Source organism: Bos mutus, chromosome 21 (genome assembly GCF_027580195.1).
Source record: "Bos mutus isolate GX-2022 chromosome 21, NWIPB_WYAK_1.1, whole genome shotgun sequence".
NCBI classification, from domain to species: domain Eukaryota; kingdom Metazoa; phylum Chordata; class Mammalia; order Artiodactyla; family Bovidae; genus Bos; species Bos mutus.
In genome coordinates, this window is record NC_091637.1 from 62,464,790 (window position 1) to 62,473,538 (window position 8,749).

Genomic DNA, 8,749 nt, shown 5'->3' on the forward strand with positions numbered 1-8,749 from the left:
ATTATTGACCTGTGGTAGAACTTCAGTATAATGCTGCTGTTATGGAAGCATTTTTAATCTTAGCTGTTAGACATTAATATCTCTAATGTGCATTGACATGTGCATCATTTTCCCTTTTTTCCCATTTTATTTACTTGCTTTTAATCCTGTTTAGTCCACTGGCCTTAAATCTTAGAACAAGCTAATAGGGCAACCAGTAAGTTAACATATTTATTAATTAATCTATGAGTCTTAAATAGCTATTAAAATAATGCTGCTATTTTATGAAGCACACTAGTCTTCTTGACATTGGTAATATCTTAACCTGTTGTATAATAATATTAACATCCAAATTCATTCACCTTTGCTTAATGTATATCAGGTATTTACATTTACAGAGCCCTCGCCACACACAAGGCAAAGATCTGTGGTTTGAGATACAAACACCTGAGCATATTACCCAGAGGTGGAAATGCTCTGACTCTATGAATAAAACTAGGTTTCTAGGCTTCAAGTTTTCCAGGGTGTCCGACCCCAGCCACCCTGGAGAGTTCATATGGGCTCTGGGGGTGGAGATGTAGCGTGAATACTGAGCCACTGAATAGGCTCCAAGTGCAGAGACCAGAGTGGAAAGTCAAGACTCTTAAAAGCAGAGGGCTTTGCTCAGAAGCACACACTTTGCACGTGTCGCTCCAGTTCTCCTTGGCAATAAAGGGTATCGGGACTTGGGGGCATGGACCATTTGACTGATGTACCCTCATGAGATCCCAAGCATGGGGACTGCCACTCCACTGATAACGCCCTGGGACTGACTCTGATGCATGTCCTGCTGAAGCTATGACTGATCTTACATTTCACGGAGAGTTAGTTATGCAACTGGTGATCCTAGCGGTCGAGGAAGACTTGAGCTTCAGGAGACGGGATGGAAGGTGAACCAGGAGATGGCCAACCTGCACTAGTTCACGTCAAAATAAAGAAATCACAACCACTACCAAGAGGAAGAGAGTTGGATTAGCACTTGGCTCTATGTTCTAGTGATTAAAGATTACCATTGTGCCTACCCTTGTAATGCAAATTCTTTTGAACACGGGGCCTATAGACATTTTCACATCACATGAGCAAAAATGCTTTAAGCTCCCACTCTGTTCAATGCACTATTTTAGACTTCTTTACAATGTTATCTCTTTTAAACTTCAGGGGGGAAAAAAACTTATGAATAAGATATTATCATTTCATATATCACTCACGAGAAAACTGAGGCTCAGAAGTTTCAATGAACTTCCCAAAGTCTTAGCACTAAGTCGTGTCAGATTTGTGTCTGGAATTCAGATCTGTCTGAAACAAATGCCCACAGGTTCTTTCTATCATACTTATTTCAATAACTTTGCCATCACTCAAAGCAAGCTTGAAATGTCTTTGGAATTCCTTTAGAGTCAATTTCCAAGCAAGCCATTACCTTATGAACATGTCTCATCTTTGATTAATAGCTGTATAACTAAGCTCCCATGTTTCAACAATGGCAACCTTATTGAAATAAGTATCTGGCTTCCCCTGGTGAATACTTTGAAAAGCATAGACCCATTTAGATAAATGCAGTCTAAGCCAGCTCTGTCCCATAGAATTTTCTTTGGTGATGGAAATGTTGAACATCTGAGTTGTCCCATAGAGTATCCATGAGTCACAGATGACTATTAAGCACTTTGCAATGTGGCTAATGAAAAGAAGAACTGAATTTTTAATTTGATTTCATGTTAATGACTTTAAAATTGAAATAACCACATGTGACCAGGGGCTACAGTATTGCACAGCACAGGTATAAGCTCTGTGTTAATACCAACAGCAGCTACATCAAAAATACTTGGTTCTGCAACCTTGAAGTCACGGACTATGAATGCTGTAAGAATATAAAGTTAACTACTGGGAAAGATTGAGAGCAGAAGAAGAAGAGGGTGACAGAGAATGAGATGGTTGGATGGCATCACTGACTCAATGGACATGAGTTTGAGAAAGCTCTGGGAGATAGTGAAAGACAGGGAAGTCTGGCGTGCTGCAGTCCATGGGGTCGGAAAGAGTCAGACCCAACAAAATGACTGAACAGCAACAACTGGGCTTATTGGTCCATATTTACATATTTGTTCAAGCCAAGTGTGATAATGTGTTACCATGAACCTCTGTGTGAGACAGAGACTTCCATCCATTAGAACTGTTGGAAAGAACGGTAGCATTCTGGCTGGAAAAAAAACCAGTAACAGTTTTGAAAGTGACACCAGGAAAGAGACAGCTATATCTCAGGCCATGCAGTAACTCAGAGCCCGACTTCTCTTTGGAGCCCAGGTTCCTAACTCGTTCCTTCTCTTATCTTAATACACTGCCAGCTGTTCCTTCAGAAGACCAATCAACAGGGCTATTTTCACTTCAAAAGGGTTAGGGTTAGTCTTAGTTTGATTCAGCACTGGACCAGTCAACATGCAGTCTGAGCTGAGCACCCAGGAACCCAAAGGAGACTCCGTGTTCCCTAGACAGAAAGGGACCTGTGATCCCACAGAAGAGAGGTAGGGAGGGTCAAGGCTGGGACAGCAATAACCTTTCCTCATAACCTGCCTGCACCCTTCCATGTTAACATACTGTGAACGGAGCAGAAGTGACAAAACCAATCCATCACCCCAGAGCCAACACAAAGAGGAATAGAGAGGTTAACAGAAATTGATGACATCCCTGCTGGAATTTTACACTGATTCGGCCAGCCCTACGATTGAAATAGACAAAGATTTATAGTCCGAGCAAGGACGCTGGCTCCTCTTGATTGCCTTGATTTTTTTTATGCGCTCCTGCATATTTATTCCCAAGCTCATCACCGGCTTGTAGCATTAGAATGCTGATTTGATTTTACATTCCAAGACGAGCAGGCATTATGCGGCCATTTGCATGATGTGAGAGAAACCACCAGAACCGTTTCTGATATCAGCGGCCAAAATGATCACTAATGTTCCCCTGCAAAAGCGGGATTGTGCAATATTTTTTTTTTTTTTTGAAATTCAGATTTCCTTTTGCTCCTCTCAGTGTAAAAATAAAAAAAGGGGAATTATTCCATATCCTGTGGATGAGAAATTGTATTTTGTCATGCCTCCGAGGGCTACAGGAGCACTGAGCTTTTATGAATTCGTTTGATATCAGGGCTGTGTGTTTCGAGTTCCAACACAAATTCTTCCCCCCATGACATTATTACTGAAAGCTTTTATCAGTTCATTGTGACAGAAAATTGATTATTATCCTTGACATTTGATGGATAGCTTTCATAAAAGGACCTTTTTTTTATTTCATGTTGGACTATAAAGTACCCCCCCCCAAAAAAAAAACTTTTCTAAGACATGAAAAGAATTTCTAAGTTCCTCTAGGCATCTGCAGTTGGAATCAAGTGCCTAAGAAGAAGAAGAAGGAAAAAAAAGAAAAAAATTGAAGAGAAAGTCAAGATCTGAACTTGTTATTTGGTCTACTCCGCATCTGGCAAGGAAAAGTTAGGAAACACCCAAAAGATGGCCCCCTGGGACTCACAGATAAGACTTGAAGGCTGACACAGTCCACAGTTTCCTAAGTTATCACCACGAACAACTCTGCTTATGACTGTAAATGAGAAAGCACACGTAAGAGCACTTTGAAAACTCTTGTCTGTGTTCAAAGAATGTGACCTTTCCCTGTATCAAGTAGAAAGAGTCATCTATTAACTAGACTCTAATAGTCATCATCCATTGTTTTTGCAGAGCATCCACTCAGTTTATACTCGTCATAACACTGAGGGAAAAAAAAAATGCATCTCTTCTCCCAGGAGAGGAAGCTGAGGTTTGGAGAGTTGAAGGAACTTGACACAGGTCCCCCAGCTTGTGTGGAAAAGATAGACCTTGAACCCCATCATTTCAACTTAACAGGCAGTGTTCGCCCACTACATCATGCACTCTCATTGACTGACTATTTCTAGAGAAACACAAGAGGCATCACTTTTAGGCATATATATTTTTTTTTCAATTCAGTTATTCATTTAAACTGAAACACACTCACCCAAAAGAAAGAATGATCAAGGCACAATGAATCTCAAACTCTAAATAATTGTTCTATCTTATCCTTGTTCTTGATTTCACATCCTTTCCTATTCCACCCTGGTCTCCCTACAGGCATCACACTGTGTTCCCATTTAAGCAAATTCATATTATATTTCACTGGGGAATTTGGGGAAGAGTTTCCCAATAGTCTTAGAGATGACAGAAACCAGCATATATTTCTAACAGCTATGGTACCCTTGCTAATGCAAAGTGTTAGTGGAAGTTTCATTTCACCTGCCTGATTTTGAGAGGAGAAATCCCAACACTCTTCTATAGATGAGGGTCTTGAGGATGTTTAGTGACTAGTGGTGAAAGAAAGAGGCTTCCCTGGTGGCACAGTGGTAATGAATCCACCTACCAATGCAGGAGACATGGGTTCAATCTATGGGTCAGGAAGGTCCCCTGGAGAAGAAAAGGACAATACACTCCATTATTCTTGCCTGGGAAATCCCATGGACAGAGGAACTTGACAGACTTCAGTCCATGAGATGGAAAAAGAGTAGGACACAGCTTAGCACCTAAACAACAGGGAAAGAACCAGATCCACATCTTCCAGGATTCCTTTCATCACTCCTGGAACTTCATGGGAAAATATAGCTCAGGCTGTCTCTTCTTTTTTTTTTTTTTAATACAAATTTATTTTAATTGGAGGCTAATTACTTTACAATATTGTATTGGTTTTGCCATACATCAACATGAATCTGCCACGGGTGTACACATGTTCCCCATCGTGAACCCACCTCCCACCTCCCTCCTCGTACCATCCCTCTGGGTCATCCCAGTGCACCAGCCCCAAGCATCCTGTATCATGCATCGAGCCTGGTCTGGTGATTCATTTCACATATGATATTATACATGTTTCAATACCATTATCCCAAATCATCACCCCCTCTCCCTCTCCCACAGAGTCCAAAAGACTGTCCTATACATCTGTGTCTCTTTTGCTGTCTCTCATACAGGGTTATCTTTACCATCTTTCTAAATTCCATATATATACTTTAGTATACTGTATTGGTGTTTTTCTTTCTGGCTTACTTCACTCTGTATAATAGGCTCCAGTTTCATCCACCTCATTAGAACTGATTCAAAACTATTCTTTTTAATGGCTGAGTAATACTCCATTGCGTATATGTACCACAGCTTTCTTATCCATTCATCTGCTGATGAACAACTAGGTTGCTTCCATGTCCTGGCTATTATGAACAGTGCTGCGATGAACATTGGGGTACATGTGTCTCTTTCAATTCTGGTTTCCTCAGTGTGTATACCCAGCAGTGGGATTGCTGGGTCATATGGCAGTTCTATTTCCAGTTTTTAAAGGAATCTCCACACTGTTCTCCATAGTGGCTGTACTAGTTTGCATTCCCACCAACAGTGTAAGAAGGTTCCCTTTTCTTCACACCCTCTCCAGCATTTATTGCTTGTAGACTTTTGGATAGCAGCCATTTTGACCGGCAAGAGGTGGTACCTCATTGTAGTTTGGATTTGCATTTCTCTGATAATGAGTGATGTTTAGCATCTTTTCATGTGTTTGTTAGCCATCTATATGTCTTCTTTGGAGAAATGTCTGTTTAGTTCTTTGGCCCATTTTTTGATTGGGTCGTTTATTTTTATGGAATTGAGCTGCAGGAGTTGCTTGCATATTTTTGAGATTAATTCTTTGTCAGTTGCTTCATTTGCTATTGTTTTTTTCTCCCATTCTGAAGGCCGTCTTTTCACCTTGCTGAGCACCGAAGAATTGATGCTTTTGAACTGTGGTGTTGGAGAAGACTCTTGAGAGTCCCTTGGACTGCAAGGAGATCCAATCGGTCCATTCTGAAGGAGATCAGCCCTGGCATTTCTTTGGAAAGAATGATGCTAAAGCTGAAACTCCAGTACTTTGGCCACCTCATGAGAAGAGTTGACTCATTGGAAAAGACTCTGATGCTGGGAGGGATTTGGAGCAGGAGGAGAAGGGGACGACAGAGGATGAGATGGCTGGATGGCATCACTGACTCAATGGACGTGAGTCTGAGTGAACTCTGGGAGTTGGTGATGGACAGGGAGGCCTGGCATGCTGTGATTCATGGGGTCGCAAAGAGTTGGACACGACTGAGTGACTGAACTGAACTGAACTGAGAGTTTCCTTTGTTGTGCAGAAGCTTTTAATTTTAATTAGGTCCCATTTGTTTATTTCTGCTTTTATTTCCAATATTCTGGGAGGTGGGTCATAGAGGATTCTGCTGTGATTTATGTCAGAGAGTGTTTTGCCTATGTTCTCCTCTAGGAGTTTTATAGTTTCTGGTCTTAGGTTTAGATCTTTAATCCATTTTGAGTTTATTTTTGTGTGTGGCATTAGAAAGTGTTCTAGTTTCATTCTTTTACAAGCAGTTGACCAGTTTTCCCAGCACCACTTGTTAAAGAGATTGTCTGTTCTCCATTGTATATTCTTGCCTCCTTTGTCAAAGATAAGGTGTCCATATGTGCGTGGATTTATCTCTGGGCTTTCTATTTTGTTCCATTGATCTATATTTCTGTCTTTGTGCCAGTACCATACTGTCTTGATGACTGTGTCTTTGTAGTAGAGCCTGAAGTCAGGCAGGTTGATTCCTCCAGTTCCATTCTTCTTTCTCAAGATTGCTTTAGCTATTCGAGGTTTTTTTGTATTTCCATACAAATTGTGAAATTATTTGTCTAAAAATATGGAACACTTTATGAATTTGTGGGTCATCACTGTGCAGGGGCCATGCTAATCTTCTCTGTATCGTTCCAATTTTAGTATATGTGCTGCCAAAGTGAGTACAAGGCTCTCATCTTTAGAGAGTCTTTACGTCTTACCAGACATATAAATCCTCCCTATGGAACACATAGACATCTCTAACTAAAGCAAGACATCATTGTTACATAGAAGATCAACAGCATTATCTAAGACTGTTGTGATATATACAAGGTAACTCACAGACCCTTACTTAGGGAAAAAACCACTTAGGTCAGGAGGGAGTTAGAAAGTCTCCAATTTTCCTTCCATTTCCTGTGACCTCACTTCTCGCCTGTTGGAAAATGCACTTGTTCCTCCAGTCCCTCAGGGTTGTTATAATGAGGACTGATAGTGTATCAGAATTAATAGGAACAGTAGGTGTCTAAAGAAAGAGGAGACTTAAAATAGTTCGTTAAGTGTAGGAGGTAGAAAACTTTATTTGATGAGTCAAATGGTCTTCATTAAAAGTGAACTTTTCCTCGTAACTAGAGATGCCACTTAAAATATTTTTTTCCTGATTAAAGAAGATAAATGAGCATGTGATCATCATAGAAATTTTGGAACATATAGAAGTGCACTCTATTAAAAAAAAAAAACCACTTGTAATTTATGACCCAAGGATAACCACAATAAGTGTGATTCTTGGCAGAATTGCTTTTTTCCTAACTGTTTATGCATGCCTCTATGAATTATGAAATTAGGATCATATGGTATATATTGCTTTTTTTTTTAATAAAGTTTCTTTAACATTGCATCCAGAATCCAGTCATTTAATATTCTTTGAAAACTTGACTTTTAATGCCTATATATCTAATATTTTTGTTGTAATATTAAACACATTTTTTATTTTATTTATATCATTACACTACTAATAAACAGGTTACTTTTAGTGTTCATGGTTTTAATTAATGCTCTAGCATACTTTGATGACAAATCTGCATGAATCCCCACTTGAGGAGGGCTTCACTATTGCATTTTCAGAGGAGGAAGCAGAAGTCAACTATGTGATTTTTCCAAAGTCATAGAATAAGTGATAAAAAAAACAGAGTCAGGATTCAAACATGGTTATTTTCACTTTAGGGCCAAATGTTCTGCAACATATAAAAGTTCAGTAATGCTACTTGGAAGAAATTATCTAAACAGTGCAAAACCATAAGCCTTGGAGTCATACTATGGAACCTGAACTAGAAGACAAAAGCTTGTGTTTAATTTTTTATTTATGGCTTATCAGCTCTGAATTCTTGAACAAAAGACTTCACTTCAGGCATATGAGGATTAAATAAAAAATGTACTTAAAAGTACCTTAGAAAAATGAAGTGTGGCATAGGCTTTCAGTACATGACAGTTTTATTATCATTACTAAGCATTGTTTCAGATAGTCAACATCAAGTGGAGTAATATTTTCTCTTGAGTGTCTAATAAAGAACACTTGAATTCCATCCTGCATTTTTTTTTAAGACTTGAAGCCTTTAAGAGACAGCAGAATAACAGACTTCAAAGAATGAGCTCTTTATAATCCTTGGACCTCGAGCCCAGGGCATCAGGCAAAAAGGAATGATATTAATTGCACAGATGAAGGACCTGAAGCCAGCTTGCTGTAGTCCAGTGTCAGGGAAGAGGACAAGAGTAGGATCCAAATTGATGAAGCTTTTACTTCTGAAGTGACATTTGTGTATCTGGAATAGAACTGCCTGGAAATAAATAAACAAATGTCCCAATTCCCTCAACTCATCCCTTAAAAGTATGTACTTAATTACTTGGTAAATTTTAGAATTGGTTTCTCTACGTTGGAAAGAAAAGCAACTCTGTATGTGTGTATTTTCAGGTATTTTCAGGTTGTTATCGTTCAGTTGCTAAGTTGTATCCAGCTCTTTGCAACCCCATGGACTGCAGCATCAGTCCAGGTTCCCCCGTCCTTCAACATCTCCTGGCATTTGCT

At 39.5% G+C, this 8,749-nt stretch overlaps 1 non-coding gene across 1 annotated transcript; it reads right to left on the reverse strand.

The window, feature by feature from the left end:
* Positions 1 to 6,748: 6,748 nt before the first annotated feature.
* On the reverse strand, positions 6,749 to 6,855 carry LOC138984542 (U6 spliceosomal RNA). The gene has a single exon (XR_011461827.1). It is a non-coding gene; the product is annotated as a U6 spliceosomal RNA (small nuclear RNA).
* Positions 6,856 to 8,749: the final 1,894 nt, after the last annotated feature.